The following is a 17,746-nucleotide window of genomic DNA, read 5'->3' on the forward strand; positions in this document are numbered from 1 at the left end:
TACAGACAGCTCCGAACAGATCCCCAAGGAGCTCCCCGCAGCTAGCAAGTTTGTAACATTTGTATTTCCTGGCAACAGTTGGCGTGACCTAATGGAAGATATCTAAGCAGGCTGGGCCTTCCTGATAACAGGGACAGAAAATCATACTCTGATATCCCAGTGTCATCGACTTGAACAAAACATCTTGAGATGGCCTATCTCATCTGATTAAGTCTCCAAGTGGGTAGTAAAAGCTTCTGTAAGGACGGCAGAGGCCAGATGGCCTTACATAACTGAGAAGCACTGGCGGCGCCGACTACCGACGAAATAACATTCCTTCCGTCAAGAGCGAATAAACTGCCTGAATCCCGGCAGTAGGGATTATCATTTCTGAACAGCAGAGCTCTGGGACTGGTAAGAAGGCAACTGAAAAGGATAAAAAGAAAACAGGACGATGGTGACGGCTACATTCCTGACACCCTGGCCTGCTAGCAGCTTGCCTTTGAAATGGCAAGAAGAAGAACCCTCTCTGAAAGACACGTTTTCATCTCTTGCCAGCTGCAAAGGGGGATGTGTTTCAGGGGGTGCTTGTCCGGTCTGACTGGAACTTGTTTCTGGGTGTGTCGCCATTCCTTCGAGAGTTTTTGCCCTGGGCAAGGCTGCATTCAATGGCACACAGTTAAAAAAGAAAGAAAGTCCAGAGCTGGCAGCCAGTGGGTGCCTTTTCTACACGGATGTGCACTTCCCGCCTGCACCCATCACAGACAGGACTAGGCTGGGCTGGTCAGGGAGCCTGACGGAACGGTGCCAGGCCCAGATAACAAGTCCTCCATTCTGACAAGCTACGCTGCCAAGCAGGACAGAGCCGCATCCTTCCTCATCCGAAGTCCCCTTCTTAAATTGAGTAGTTGTTCCAAAGGGAGAAGCACAGCGGGGAGGGAGGAAGGGGGCATCTCTTGTTGGTATTAATTATAACAAGGGGAAACCTTTATTCCCAATATAAAGTTTCTAAGTGAATTCAAGACAGAATCTCCAGGCCGGAAAGACTCTTAAATGTCATTTTGATTCAAACTCTTTCATTCCCCCTCCCTAATATTCAAATTTTCCTGTAAAACCCTTGCCAAGTAGCTGGTTAGGCCCTCTTTCAACATCTGTTGTGACAGAGCAGAGAACCCATTACCAACCTCATTTTCACATGGCTACAATGAAGTGCTAATATATGGAACTGGATCCTCTATAACTGTGTAACTGTGTTACTGTCCTGACTGAGATCTCCGCAACAATGTCGCACAAGTGACCCTCTTCAACAGAAACATCTGGACCCATCTGTGAAGGCACCATTTCCTTCTCTCCATAAAGCTCACTTCCCTAACTGGAGGTACCAGGAGAGCATCCCTCCTCCCCTCGCCAACCCCCAAGATGAGAAAACCGTACCCTGGACATGAAAATGTCATTAAAATGTCAACAGTCGATTAAGATATCTCTCATGGGTTTTGAGTCTAAAAGAAAACAGATAAAGGAGAGAAGAAAGCAGTAAGAGTCCAGAAATACAAAGGGCCAGTGGGGCTGGCTCAGCTCTGAGCGAAATTTCTCAAAAACTGTTAGACGCGCCAGCTTGTTAACTATGTCTCTGTTACAAAAAGCTCAGCTGTTCATAGAAGGAGACTACGGAGGAGCCTGGAGACAGAAGGCAAGGCTTAGTACCCTGCAGCAAGGTCGAGGGTTTCAAGATTGGCTTTAGTGATGCACAGAGCCAGCATCTCGTCCATATCCACGCCAGCTACTTAACCAAGTCTCAAACTCAGCAAGATAAATAGTCAGGGAAGTGCCTCATGGTGGTAGGGGGCAGCGCGGGGGTGGGGGTGGGGGGTGGGGGGAGGGTGGTATGTGCCTAGCTCATTTCGCACCTGGCACAGAGTCAGCATTCAGTCATTAGCTACTGTTGTTATTCTTTCTTCTTCTTATTAGAAAGCTAACTTTTGATTCTCCTAATTGTTTCCCCAAACACTGTAACAAATATAAGGAGTTGGAAACCTATGTCTATGGTGGGATGTTGAGGCCAGTGTGAGATCGGAACCAAGAGAAAGACCACTGCATAAGAGTACCTATACCAGACGTTGGAAAACTAGTAGAAAGGCTTGGCATTTTGACTTCTGACCACAGCAATCTACTGAGATACACTCCACACAATGCCATCTCTGCAAGCTTGCTTCCTATACACTTCCTCCAGTTCCCTTAGAGTCTGTACTTCTGTCACTAGCTACAAAAAGAGAGGACTGGGTAAGCACCCACACATATTGCTCCCCTAGAGTTCTCTGCCCTGAGTGGGGATCATAGGTTATCTCTAATCACTGCTGCTGCTGACCTCTCGGGCTATGTTGCATCAGATGTTAAGTATCTCTTTTAAATGGGTCAAGACCAGTGAATAAGTTCAGCTGCATCTTGATGTGTAAGAAGCCAGAAAATACTAATTTTATATATGCAAGAGTGTGTCCTAGAAGAGCTGACTGAAAAGACTTAGGAAATGCCTCAATGGAGGGTGTGCAGGCCAAGGTCTCCTGGTGCTTACACAGTCATATTTTTGTAAAAGACACTTTCCTCTTTGCCTTGTGTTTGATGGAAACTTTCAAAATGCTACAGGGGACGCAAAGAAGCAGTTATCCCTCAGGCTGCTGGAAGCCTGCTGTTTCAGTGGAAAGGGACCTTGAAAGTGGCAATGTCTAAAAATTATAGACACGCTTAAAACAGGGGCACCGCACAAGCAAAGATGAGTCTCAGCAACACTGTTGGACAGTGACACTGTGCAATGGAAGAATTAGCAATGGAACGTGCAGAACTCCAACAAATACGAACCAATTATCAAGAGCTGAGTGGCCACTTGATAGTCATTTCAACCTCTGAGGTACGATTTCCTCACGTCCAAATCAGAACAAACTGACCTGACAGAGCTTTGATCCAGTCAAGTGCCATAATGGATGCACAAGCATCTTGTAAATTGGTAGGCACTTGGATGTGCACCAGGAAATACTCCTTTTGCCACTTAGGAAAGCCAAAAGTCCATTGGTTTACTGATGAAATTAGTGCCTTCCTTTATAGGATCTGTCCCCTCAAGCTGATCATATTGTGGTCATATTTAAGCCAAGGCTCCGCTATGTAGACTTCGGCTCTTCACATGTCAGAAAAAGATGTCCTCGTGGACTTGGGAAGAAGGAATGTAGCTATGTCATTATGCCATTATAGTAGACCAGGAAGGCAGATATCACTGTGCCTTGTGTGTGCCTAAAGTACAGTAGCAACTTTAATCCCACAGCAGCCTGGACCAATGTCTGTGATGCCTTTGGACCAGCCCTGCTGAGGACATTACTGGTCACTGCTGGCTCACTTAGTGGAAACCCTATGTCTACTGCTTGTCTCTGCCCACAAGATCTGACACTTCAAGTCTGAAGCCAGGCAGATATGAGCCTACAGGGCTGTGCACACCGGCCCTCTCTGTACGCAACCAATTATTATGGTGACAGATAGAGACCAAAGGGCTGCAATTTGTCCTCATGGCTTCCGGACCACCTCCTACTTCACTAGCTTTTCCTTATGAGTGCTGCCTTGCCACAGCCCTTTGTACCAGCTCTTTCTCGAAGTCCTTGCTTAGAAACTTTTCTCGGGCCCCAGCTCTCCCATTTTGGATCTCCACATAATTTATCCACGCACCCCCCCTCAAAGAAAATCATCAAACTAGACTCACTAAAACACCCCAGTTTTCCTTGTTACATGTGAGAAGACAGAAAGGAACCCTTTCCGTCATTTCGTAAGAGGAACGCCAAAGAGATTGCAAATGCTGTGGCTTGAATGAGTTTCCTACATTTGGGAGGCGGGGGTTCAGATTTTAATTCCCAATGCAAACATGTTGAGAGGTGTGTCATTTAAGTGGTGAGCCACGATGGGCCCTCTCTACCCTACTGAACACAATAATGCCATACTCCTACGAGCGATTGGCTATCAGGGAGTGGGATGACAAAAAGATGGGTTCAGCTGCCTCTTCTCATGAGTGTAGAAATACTGTCTGGTCTTTCTGTCTCCTGTCTGAAGGTCATGCACCATGATGGTTTTTCAGATGTGGCCAGGCCACCATGGACTTCCTAGCTGCTAGAACCAGCAGAGTCAAATCTCTGTTTTCCATCCATTACTCAGTTTTAGGTATTCTCTCATAGCAGCTCAAAATGAGCTACGTGTAAACAAACACCACATCGGCTTCTAACAAAGACGTAAACAAATGCATCTACCTAACAGTACTGGGCTCGCTACATTAGCTGTTTCTCAAGCACACACACCGCCAAGCAGAGAACAGCGCCTCCACTTTGCTTTGTCTCATTTTCCTGGCAAACATCTCTTCTTTACAGGGTGGCCATCCGCCACCTCCACCTGGCACTGCATGTCTGCACAGTTTGCCTTTAAGAAAAATCAAGCAAAACAAACGTAAGAAATACCTGATTTTATTTATCATCACAGCCCATAATATGTACATGGAGGTAACAGTGGCAATGATTTGTTGGTGGTGTTTTGGTCTGGCCTTGTGATTATTTTTTAGTTAGCTAGTTAGTTTGTTTGTGTGTTTGTTTCTAACTTAGGTTTCCACCTGAAATTGAAAACCTTTGCAACCGTGGTTAAATAGCGTCATGAATTCAAAGCCTTGGGCACAGCTCCCAGCACATGGACTTTGGACCAACCTTAGGCTCTGCCTTTGCAACTCCCTGAACTGATCTCCATAAGTGTTGTTTGGAAGAAGAGTGTTGGACTTTTCGCTTTTTTTTTTTTTTGCTTATGACTCAGGATGCTCTGCAGCCATTGCTAGAATACAAAAGAACTTTCCAGCTAGGTAGAATAAGTCTGAAGAAGGATAGGCAGGGTTGGAAGCAATGCCTACAGGTCTCAAAGCACCTTTTGCTCCCATGCAACCCCCAGAGGTTTTCAGAATTTACAAGGCATGTTTACTCTGAACAAGATGCCCGAATGGGCCCTGCAACAAAATTAACGTCACTGATTATGATCGCACATTGGCTCTAGTTTTTCAAGGGGAGTTATTAATCACAACTGAAAATTTCCCTATGTACATAAGCATATGCATGTTATTTTAGTTCAAAAGCATAATAAAACAGAAAAAATCGACTGAGAACTAATTATTCCAGGTGCTGGGCTAAGTACTATTTAATTATTTGTTTATATAAAATTTAATATCCAAAGCATCCAGGAACACAGATGAGGAAACACACTTAGAGATGTGAAATAATTTTACCAATCCCAGGGTGCTGATATGATTTGCCTGCCCAGGTTATCTCAGCCTGAAGGCCACATTTTTTTTTAATCACCAAATGCTAATGAAGAGATGTAATCTCGAAGAACAGACCACATATTGATTCCTAGATTAAATACACTTATTGAACTACTTCTCTTATATAAAGCAGCATGAAGTAGGTGGGACAAACAGAAAGGAATAAATAATAAGGTCATCCCTTACAAAGTGGTGTCACTATACAGGCTCTACCAGTGACCAGTTCTGTGACTTTGGACCTTCGTTTCTTCTCCAGCAGAATGTTGGGTACAACTATACCTGCCTCAGAGGTTATTCCTAAACTTTTTAAAAAAATGAATATTCACAGAGCACATGAAACAGTACCTGGCATGTATCGTCATGCTATTTGAAACTCATATTATGATGCCTTGATGATACTGTATATGTAGAGGCCCATAAGGCTCCACAAGAAAATCACCTGCAAGCCATTCCTAGGCTGGGTAGGGACCGTTTAAACCCAGGGAGTCAATGTGAAGAGTCTTACCTTATGTGGAACTAAATATTTCCCCACTTTGGTACAGCAGGGTTCAGAACCTGGTAGTTGAAGAATTACAGGGATATACTCCTAGCCTCGATGTTTTGGGGGATCTGATTACATAATTCCCCCGTCTCCCCCTCCCCCATACACACACACACACACACACACACACACACACACACACACACACACGACTGTAAAATTCCCTGCTGAATGGAACTGAGCAATGCATACATTTCCTTCCATTACTTAATGCATCTGGCAATGAGATAGATTCACTGGAGGAAAACCAAAGGCATCCAGTCTTGCCTACTTTACCTAATTCCTTTTTTTTTTTTAAAGACGTTCTAATAAGAACTAGAGGTTTGAATGAGATGTGAATGAAACTAAATTGCCTTTCGCATCTGCTCACAGCAGCTCTTACAAGGTCAGGGTGGTTTATCTACTCATCGGGTAAATAAGTCGCTTGGCTTCACTCACTGTTTACTGCCCTAACCTTTTGTTAACATTCCTCAGTATTTCATGCGCTATACAGGCTCCTTATAATGCCAGCAGAACTGGTCTAGTCTTACCCCCAGATGTCTTCCTAAGCCAGCACTCACCTCAAGAATCTTCTCATGTTAATCTCAGATTCCCTTCCCATAAACGCAAACCTCTTGTGTTGCTCTACTTGCCGGTCTACCGGAAGATCTTAGACAGACAGACAGACGATAATATTTTTCATTTTTTGGTCTTCCTCCCAAACTGACAGTACTGTATCCAAACAATATCTCAGCTTGCAAAGGCAGATTTATACAATTCAAAAAGGTAATGCTACACAGATTTATATTTACACACACACATCATCATCAAGGATTCTAAATAAAAATCTTCAACAAATATACCTATATTCATGTTTGTGTTCACACACCTACATACATATACATATATATACATATGTATATATTTGTATATATATCTATCAACTTGTTTCAGTATTACATACACACATATACAATTTCTTTCCTTATTTAGTTCTAGATATTTCTTTCCACCTCTTAGGGACATATAATCGTATTGGCATCTACCCATACATTTGTTTATTCATCACTGAGTCATTATTGAGAAACACCTTCTAGACATTTTTCTAGCCTCTTACAATGTAATAGTAAACACATGTTCCTGACCATGTATATTTTACTTTCAAGTTGGGCTGGAACAAAAATGAACCGTAGGCTAAATAAATACAATGATTAAATAGTGTGTGGAAATGTGATATACCCACCTAGGAGATAAGTGGAGCATGCTCAGTATAAGCTTACAGATAAGAAAACTAAGTCTAAATAAGACAAGCATACACTATCTAAGACTTCTTAAATCTCCTCCTGAATGCAGTGCCTCCAACTTTCCAGCAACTGTTTCAAGTTCTGTCTCTGTCAGCTGCACTCTGCAATTAGAAAGCTAAATTCAAACTTTCCAGAGAAGCACGGCTTTGTGTGTTCTGTCATTCTTGCGTGTCACTCGTTCCCCAGAATTGAATGAGCTCCTTCATTTTAATAAGAACTAAGATTCCCCCACGAACAATTTGAAAATTCCAAGAAAGGTACACTCATAATTCCAGAATCAAAAAAGAAGCCAAAGACTGCAGAAATACACATATAATTATATATTACATATATATGTATAAATATTTAAATATAACAATTAAATATATAAAAATAGTATAAAATATATAATATATTGTAAAATATTATGGTGATATAGTTTGCATTATATTTTTAAGGCTACTTTCTCTTTCCATCTGCAAACCCGGACTTCAGAGCATGGCAGCGTCTACAGTAAAAAAAATAGTGTGGAACCATATTCCCCAGGACACAGAGGTACCTTTCTGGGTGTGTTGTGCCATGATGCTCACTGCTGCCGATAGGCCAGCCAGCTGTCTGTGACTGTGACACTTCACAGACCATGAAGTGCAGGTGCTTTTGTGGAAAGAGAGTTCTGTTCTCGGCCTTGCACGCTATCACCCATACCTACCTATCCGCTGCCCATATCTGCAGCCATAGGCTTCCAGCAGCTTCCTAGGAGACTGCTCTGACCATACCCTCATTCTTCCGTTGCAAATAGCAGGCCTACAGAAGGCATCCATGCCAGGCTGGTGGGCTGAATGGCTGGGGGTTGGGGGCGGGGGATCCTCTTCACTGCATGCAAAGGCCTTTGGAAATGGTTAAACTCTTTGAGACTTGGGATAACAATGTGTTGGCAGCATCTGACCCAATTACCTCAGAGCTTTAAGTTTTACAAAATAATACTTTTATATGTTAGTAAGAGACATTTTTATATTTTGAAACAAAATATATAAACAAAATCGGTGATAGTATTTGAACACAGGGCGTTTTCTATTGTCTGCCCCAGCATCCACATGGGCACGTGTGAGAATCATCATCACTGCTGCTAATCATGACCAAGGCCACTGTGCCCATGCACCAGGCTTTTTAACAAACCTCACGGCATATGACTGACACCTACCAAACACATGGTGATGTGGGTTGTGTTATCCCATTGTAGATGGCGATGATGAAAACATGGCAGAGACAGAACTAGTAACCTCTCCAAAGTCAATCCAGGAAAGGTCACCCGCTGTCGAAGCCACCTATGCCACACAGTCAGAATCTGTCACAATAGCTTCCACAGGAACAGGCTCTAAAGGATTGTGCTCTCAGTGAAAAGAGCATTTTCAGATACCTGAATTTACAAAATGCTTCCTTCTCTTCTCTCTTCGCTTTAGAATTGATTGGGAGACTAGGAAAGGAGTGAAATCGTAAAGGTGCACGTGCCACTCAGGAAGAAAAGACGTGCACCTGTGGGACAGAAACTAGAACAAAATGATTGCCTGTCCTTAGGTTCAGCTGAGACCAATTACATCAAATAACAGTGAGAGAGACTGATTGCTCCTTCAGAAAGCAGAAGACCCAAGCTCACTGCCGTTGCCCACTTCTGTGGAAGCTTCTTTCTTTCAGAGTCATGTTATCTGTGACACTTGACACTATCCACGGTGTCAGGACAAGCAAGACTGCTCTTCAGTGTTTGCTGAGAAGCATCCTTTATTAGGGTAGAAATGTAATATGCTTTCCCACCACTGAGCTAGCGATGTCCAGTCTTTTTAGAGTCTGGGACTCTATCACCTGTCTTAACTTATAACCACACAGTTTTTTAAAAATTAAAATAATTTCTCTTATAGAAGCAACTTGCAAAATAAGTAATTCAAGCTGTGCATGCACAGTGACACTGTCCTGTAACTCCAACACTCTGGGAGGCAGAGGCAGGAGGATCTCGGTGAGTTCAAGTCCAGCCTGGTCTACAAAATTAGTTCACTGTCTCGAAACCCTGTGAGACACCCTGTGAGAAGCTCTTTCTCGAAAAACCAAGAAGAGGAGGAGGAGGTGGATGAGAAGGAGGAGGAGAAGGAGAGGGAAGAGGAGGAGGAGAAAGAGGAAAAGAAAGAGGAAGAAGAAGAAATTCTATATGTGCTGGAATAGAAGGAAGTTAATCATGTGTCTATTGAATCTACTAGTAATCTATCAATCACTCCGTTCATCTCTTGTATGCACAGGATACTGCCAGGCACAGGGTCGGATAAACCATAACTAAATGATTTAAGTGTTCATCAAGGACATAGGCAAAGTCACAAGTAATTGGCCCAAAGCTTTCAATATGAAAACACATATTATAAGAACTTAAAGGGGGTTTTATGAACCAGGTTGAACTAGGAAAGGATTTGGAAAGAACAAGGACAATAAAAGTAGCAAGATTACAGCTGAGGACACAATAGGGGGACATTTATGAAAGCAGCTGTACAGGCCTGAACACTCTGTAATGCAATATCCAATAAATAAAGTAAAGTGGACCAAAGGCCTTATACTGCAGGATCTTTGCAGTAGTCTTTACAGGCTACACAAGCTTAGGCCAAGCCACATGCTTCTCTACATATCAGGTCTTTAGGTATGTAGATAAATGCATAGATGAGGATGGGTAGAGACAGGTGATAGATAGATAGATAGATAGATAGATAGATAGATAGATAGATAGATGACAGATGATTGATAGGTTGACACAGCTATATAATAGTTATAAATTTAATATTTATTTTTTAAATTACTTATTTATTATGTATACAGTGCTCTGTCTCCATGTTCACCTGCACGCCAGAAGAGGGCATCAGATCACAATATAGATGGTTGTGAGCCACCATGTGGTTCCTGGGAATTGAACTCAGGACCTCTGGAAGAACAGCTAGTGCTCTTAACCTCTAAGCCATCTCTCCAGCTCCCAATAGTTATTATGTCCCTAAATGAAAGGCAACACTACATCTGCATGCTCAGTCTCACACTTTTCTGTCTTTGGTAGGAAAATACATTTGGATGACAAACAATAAGGGTATTTTCTCTTTACTTCCTTTCCTACCCTGCCCCCCCCCCCGCCATTACTTGATATTTGTAAAAAAAAATAATAATTTTTAAATACAAACAAAACAAAAAAGCACGTGACTATAGAATTTGAGAGCTGAACTGGTTCTAAAGAAGGCATCAGGTGTGACATGGCAAAATACCCTTGGAGATTGTTCACTCACCTCCCTCACATCTTAGGCCCCAAACAAGCTGAGTAACATCAGTATTACAGCATTGGTGTGTGGCTGGCATGGACATAGGCCTAAGTTCTGTTATTTAGCTCTTGTCCAGAGTCAGGAAAATGTAAGTCTTTCCTAGCTCTAAGAGGAAGGAAAATGATGGGTCTCAGCAGCTTCACTCGCCTTGTGCTCCATGGCATGGGCCGTGCACCTCAGTGTCCTCAAAAACAGAGGGTGCAGCAGCATCACCAGGATTAGATGAGACAGTATGGGGAGAACATTCCGCACAAAGCTCAGTACAGGTCAGGAAAACACAGCTGCTAAATATTGAAGACTATGATTTATCAGACTGATAAATGGAAGAAATTGTGAACAGAACAAAAAAAAATAGTTCTTATAGAATACTTCCTTTTAAAAAAAAAATGTGCGGGGGTTGGGGGTTGGGTGGGTAGGGAGAAAAGGATCCAAAATTTAAGGTCATTTTTTTTCCTACACAGCAAATTAGCATGGACTAATCAAATCTTCTATCTCATAAAGCCAGCAAGCAAAAAAGCAAATAAAAGAAAGGAAGTAGAAAGAGAGAGAGAGAGAGCGAGAGAGAGTCCTCTAAGGCACTTTTTCTAAGTAGCTATAGAGCCTGAGGCTCACCTCTTTAGAATCACTTCTTCAGGAACTGCCAGAACCTAGGACTCACAGCTGATAAACTCTGCTAACCACCCCATCACAGTAACCTACACATTTACACTACAAATAAATGAGCAGATGAGCAGATGAGCAGCCGACTTGTATGTATCCCCCAGAATATCCAAGTGCTCTGTAACCTTCTTGTTCTTTGGCACTTTTTTTTTTTTTTCAATTTTCTTTCCCCCTACAGAACAATTTCCAAAATGGGCAAAGAGCACAGTAGGTGGCTCTCTTTAATATTTCACAGGCGAGGCAACAGTGACTCACTAGAGCCTACATCTGTGTCACCAGCAAAGGCCTGATGGAGTTGAGCAAATGAAGCCGTGTGTATGCTGAAAATAATCTTTCCGTTTGCCCTCAGCCCCATCCTCTGATTTCCTCTGGCCGCACTCTACTTTCCTAGCTGTATCAGGTAAGATAATGCTAAGTGTCTACTTTGGGGCAAGAGCAGATGTGGGCTCCCAGATGGCCAAACCTTTCTCCTAGAAGCGCACTAATAAAGCCTGCCTGTTAGCTACAAAGGAGAGCAGCCTGACTCGTGAATAATCTCCATGGACAAATGGCCTCGCTGACTTGATTCTTCTTTCTCTGTCTGCCTGAAGCTATCAGCTGCTGCATGGAGGACTGAAACTCTGATTCCCTCCAAATGCTGTGCTTATATACTCTACTGGTTAGCCTTTGTCCTTGCACTCGCTATACCTAGCACAGGCTCCTCAATGGAGGTGGGTTTTGGGGTTTTTTTTTTTTGGTTGAGAAGGTGCAGCCCATGGTTGCTTGCCCTGTGTGCTCAGCCAAAACATCACTAGGGTGAGAGGTTATGGTAGAAGATTGCTGATCCTGGCAACCAAGGAGACACAACACACACACACACACACACACACACACACACACACACACGGAAAAGCAGTCATTCTGCTGATGTTTTCCTTTTATTCTTTTATTCTGTCCAAGCCCCCATGCCTTGGGAGGTTGTCTGTATTCAGGGTCGGTCTCCCCCATCCACTGTTACTCCAGACTGGATGTGCCCTCCCTGTGTCACACACACACTGATGTGTGTCTCACAAATCTAAGTGCTTCTACACCCTGTCAAGTTGACAATAAAAATTAAGCACGAGGCATGCCACTCTCTCTTTTCTACTCTGTCCGGGGAAGTGGTGAGAGAGCTAGGCCACTTGTAGTATTTTATCCTTAATCATCATGCTGGCCACCAACCAATCACAGGAAGGCAGGCAAAGAGGCCATCCAGAACAGGAAGACCAGTCTGACATATCATGATCTCTGTGTCTTTTTTTTATTTTTATTTTATTTATTTTTAAAATTTTATTATTAGGTTTCTCTGTGTAGTCTTGGCTGCTCCGGACTTACTTTGTAGACCAGGCTGGCCTCAAACTCAAAGAGATCCGCCTGCCTCTGCCTCCCTTAGGGATTACAGGAGTGGATCACCATGCCCGGTAATGTGTCTTGATAGTCCCCTTCCTTCTAGAGTCTGAAGGCGTACCCCGTCAAACAAATGAGAAAGGAACGCTGCCCCAGAGGGCATCAGTGTGAACTCTACAAGGAGTCAACGCCACAGACTCTACCGAGCCATGTTGAAGAATTGTTCTCTTAGCAAAGAAATAACCACTTTGTGACCTGAAATCACCAGCCAAAGAAGGTCAATCTAAGAATGAGAATAAATTGTTCAAGTTCTATTGGGGGGGGGGGGTGACAGGGTGTGACAGGAGAGGGCCTGAAAGAAACTGAAGAACTCTGAGGTGTGAACTATACCCCATAGGGCAGAAATTCATCAACCATGTGACCCCTCGCATTTCTGCAAGTCTCACTTTAATTTACTTTCCAAGGAACTGAGCTAAGCTAAGAGAAGGTGCTATTTAATGAGTACAAGCACTGGATGTTACAGAATGTCATTTTCACACGAAAGTCCGGCATATGCATATCTAAGTCATTTAAGAACTTGATAAAACAGAAAGTGCTGAAAGTTAAAACGGTTTTCCCAGTATCACCCATCAACTTATATATCGGACCCAGAATTTAAAAATCAAGGAGCTTATACCACACCGTAGATGCTCCCACTATTAATATGCCTGCCACGAACATCTCCAAGGGCTATGGCAAGCAACAAGGAAAATAATAGGTGTGGAAAACACTTGGAAATGTTAAAGCTCTGCACACACACACACACACACACACACACACACACACACACACACACACGGTTTGGGGATAACAATAATATGTGTCAGGGAGGATAAGACCCAATATGCTTTCTTCAAAAACTCAGAAGCAAAAGGGATTTGTTTTCAATGTTCCTCCCAGCCCCTTGTTTTGGCCTTATTTCAAATAGTTCCCTTTTCCTCGCAAGTCCCTGGTTTCTAAGGCACATATTCAGACATATCCTGGCCAAGTTATCACAAGGAAAATACAAGGAACAAGCTGACAAACAGATGTGATCCTGTTCTGTGGCAACGCCTGGTGTGGGTGGTACCTAGGTAGGCATCACCAAACCCTCACCTCCTCCCCAAGCCGTATCCCACTGCTTCCCTGGAGTTCATCAATTTTGCATGCAAATGCTGAGGACAGTGAAGGAGGCAGCCATTTACAACTGCTAACTACTCATTTCAGGGGCTTGCAGCATGGCCAGTAGATGGTAGTAAGTAATTGTATGGATGGAAGTAAAATCAATTGTCATGCAAGTAGGGTAGGGGTGTCCAGGAGAGCTGCTTAATTTTAAAGGACTAGTAACATAGGATGGCTCATGTGAGCATGCATTTGTATTTGAGTTTAAATAAGGCAAATTAATATTCAGAAGAGACTGAACTTAATAGTTACTGGACAATTTTTAAAAATTCCGTTGCCTCCTGATATTAGCTAATGAATATGAAGTTGTTAGACGTTGTTAGATGGACCTATGAACAGGAATAGAAGGCTTGGCCCAATCTACGGCCCTGCTATGCCTTCAAGCTTTCCTCATCAAAAATAAGACCCTCTTTGCCAATGTAGGGTGCCTCCTCTCAAAGCAGTTCACAGGCTGCAGGCTTGACCTGAATACAAGGAAGAAATTCACACTGCTCAAACACCAATTTTACAACCAAGTCTACCAGTGGACAAGATTGGAAAAATACTGTGGAGAACTGTTCAGGCCTGGCAGGTAAGGATGCCTCCCCTCGACCCCTCAGCCCAGAGCACCAGAGGAGTTCTGTCTTCCTGGTAGCAAGATAGATAGGATTCCTGAGAAGTGTCCTTTGGCCTCCCCACACGTGTGCACGCACACGCACACAAATACCTGCAAAAAAACTTTTTAAGTGCTCAAAATCTAAAGGGAAATTATCATTATATTTCCAGATTTAAAAAAAAAAAGTCACTCCAAGGGAGTAGGAAATCACCTTTCTCAAACCCAGTGAATCCAGAATCATTACTGAGCAATATTTACCAAAGTTGCCAGGCCAGGCACCACTCTGAGCACGTAACTTGAACTGTTGTATTTCCTCCTTCCCCCTGCCCACAACACCTCACAGTGAACACTCTAGTGTCCATTTTGCCGCCTAAAATAGGATCAGAAAGGTGGCTAAACTGCCCAAGTTCACACAGACAACACAAGGCTGTGATACACAAGGCTATGATTAAAAAAAAAAAAAAAAAAAAAAAAAAAAGATCTTTTCAGCCCCCTTGCTAACCAGGGAATCTGCCCTGCAAAGCTAATGCTTCTCGGTGGCACCTTGCTGCACAATTTCACATCCAGCGGGTTGAGGGAGGGAAAGTGGGGGGGGGGGAGGGGGGACTGTCTCCTAAAGGAAGCAGCAGAAGTTTGCTTTCATGTCTTTAATATTCTCTTTAACTAGGCTTCCTTATTCCCATCCAGGACATAGAGGTAGAAAGATGCTCCAGGCTCCCTAAGTCAGCTCTTCCTAAAGGACAGGCATCCTGTGTTCCCTCGTCGCCCCCCCCCCAACACCCGCCAGGATGAGCCATTCCGGGTACCTCCAAGGCTGTTAGAGCGGTGACCACCACTGGGTTGTCTCTTACCTCTCCAGGAATCCACCAGAAGCCTGGTAGAGACCCCAAGCAGGAGCCTCCCTCGAAGAGGGTAAAATAAAAGCAGGTCAGGAAAGGAGCTAGCTAAAGCTGCTGGCAGCCTCTCCCCAGGCTGTCACTGCTGGGGCTGCTAGCGACGTGATGGAGTGGGTGTGCTGGGACACAGCCTCCTGCTCGCTTCACGCTTACAGCGCACTCCTGAGAACCCTAGGCACAAGAAGACTGGTATAGATCCCTCAGAGAGCTGAGATCCCTCACAGCACCGGGCAGCCTCCTGCTCTCTTCAGGCTTACAGCGCACTCCTGAGAACCCTAGGCACAAGAAGACTGGGATAGATCCCTCAGAGAGCTGAGATCCCTCACAGCACCGGGCAGCCGTCCCGCGACTGCTTTACTTAAACCCTACCAAGGATAGGACTCCCGGTTGCTCAGTTCAAATCCCGACGGAGCACTAACTAGTAGTGTGATTCAGCGGTGGTCACTGTCTAGCCCTGTGTCTCAGTTTTCTCGTCTGTAAAACAGAAGGGTTGTAGGAGCCGATCTACTACCCGGAGTTACTGCGGCTGGGCATTTCAACCCAGCCTTCTCTGCAGAGCGAGACTCACCTTCCTGGGCCAGCGGAGCAGGCTCGGCGACAACGACGGGATGGGTGCAGGGTGACCGGCCACTGCCTCTTTCTTTGCCCTGGTCCAAGCCAAACCCAGGAGAGCCAGATCCTGGCAGCCTTCTCCGACTAGCCTCTTACTTTCCGCCGCACTTTCTTTTTCCCCCTCCGGGGCTCCTCCCCCGCCACCGCGCGATTGGCCCTGGGATCCGGTGGCCACAAGCTCCACCCGCAGCGGTGGCTCTTGCTCCGCCCGCGATCGGGGCTTCCCAAAGCTGGGGGTGAGGGCGGCGCGCGGGGCAGTCCCGCCCGCTACGAGGTGGAGTCGCGTGGGGCCTGCCCGCGGGCGGATGCCAGGCTACGCTGGCTGGCCCCGCGTGGGCGGGCCCCGGGCGGAGCACAAGGGGGGGAAGGGCTAGTCCTGCAGTCCGCTGGGCGGGCGGCCAAGCGCTCAGGGCAGGTACGGCGCCCTCTGCACACCTAGGTGCACAGGCTTGCTCCTTGCAAGATCGCGGGTTCTGCAGCCCAGGTTGACATTAACCTAAGGTCTCTTCCGTTTGTGTATTCACCTATCACACTCTGATGGCCACGAGTCGCTTCAGGCTGCACCCTGGAGAGCCCACCATGTGTTGAGCTCCTTAGAGCAACAGGAACCAGAAACAGCACAGCTGAGTCCTCCGCCAAAAACTCTCTTGCTCTGCTAGAAGTGGTGGTCACTGGAAAGAGGGCACCCATCCTGACAGTAGGACGCAATCAGTATCATCCACTGTCCCTCATCAGACGCTAGCACAACGAGAGACACGAAGCTGGCATTCAGGGCGAGTAAGCTGAAAACGAAGAAGAATACGTGGGAGATTGAGTGAAATAATCAATTACAGAAGGCAATAATTTCCTATTCATCCACTCTCATATCCCCTTGGATAAGCTTCCGCGGCCATCTCCACTGTACACGGAGTTATGTAATCATCCGAGGAGCTTCTGAACGTCCTTTTTAAAAGCCAATTTCCTTGTTTAAAAGCCTCCCCAAAAGCAAGGCCCTTCAAACCCTGTCCCCTTTTGAGTATCCCCAATTAATACATTCTGCCAAGGTGACTTGTCACTTCCCACAGGCCACCTCCTTTAAGTTTGCCCCACCCCCAAACTACTTAACTGGCTCTTTCTAATTTGTTCAAGAAACTGAGTCCCAGACGAAGCATTTGAGCGGTGAAGAAAGGGATGTACAAATGAAGGAGCCTGTGAGAGTGGGGACAAAGTAAGAGGCAGGAGATGCCAGCCTTACCACAGCTGCTGGCAGCTCGAGCCTCAGACACTTCCCTGACATGATGGAGGGTCACTCCTGTGTTGGTTTCATTTATTTTGCTGTAACCAATACACCAAAGAGAACAACATAAGTGATGGAAAGACCTACTTTAACTCACAGTCTAAGGCATTTTAATCCACAGAACTCCCCTTCAGCTCTCCTGTGTTGCATTGTGGGAAGAATGCGGAAGAGAAGCTGTTCACTTCCTGGCCTGCAAGAAACAGAGGAAAGGAAGGGACCAAATAGAACTTTGGCATCCGCGCTGCACCAACTTGCCTCCTCTAGCTAGAGCTCACCTCCTAAGATTTCTAGACCACTTGTTCGACTCACAAACCTGTGGAGGAAATTCTCATATTCAGACTGCAATAAGCCCCTAAAAGAAGTAACAAAGATGATCAGGTAGCACGTTTTGACCTCAAGAAAAGTAACAGTTACATTGTTATTTACGTCTGGAGATCTGACACATAGTGCACGCCCACAAGATTGCCGCTGATCCAAAGAGGAAAGAATCCAAAAGCATGTTTAAAGTTGCTGGTAAACAAAAATAAAATCCCTTCATTTCTTCCTTGTTCATTAAGCATATTCCAGGCACCAACTCATTTATTTTGTAGGTTACCTACAAAACAGAAGGCATAAATCAATCACAATGGCTTCAGATATCTTGGTTCACTTAACTTTCACAAAGTTTAAATCATTTTCTCAATGCTATAAGTCTAAAAGTAG

At 44.7% G+C, this 17,746-nt stretch overlaps 1 protein-coding gene across 5 annotated transcripts in view; it reads right to left on the bottom strand.

The window, feature by feature from the left end:
* The window catches only part of IL1RAP (interleukin 1 receptor accessory protein), a 142,981-nt gene extending 126,989 nt beyond the window's left edge, over positions 1–15,992 (bottom strand). For 2 of the 5 annotated variants that reach the window (XR_014783386.1, XM_084802531.1), the window contains exon 1: positions 15,725–15,992. The gene's annotated coding sequence lies outside the window, so the exon portion shown is untranslated. Of the gene's footprint in view, positions 1–15,111; positions 15,662–15,724 lie in introns of those variants that run through there. The other 3 variants (XR_014783387.1, XR_014783388.1, XM_084802532.1) reach the window with 3 other exon arrangements.
* Between the last annotated feature and the right edge of the window lie 1,754 nt (positions 15,993–17,746).

The sequence above is a fragment of the Acomys minous genome, assembly GCF_964271855.1.
Source record: "Acomys minous genome assembly, chromosome: 11".
Taxonomy (NCBI): domain Eukaryota; kingdom Metazoa; phylum Chordata; class Mammalia; order Rodentia; family Muridae; genus Acomys; species Acomys minous.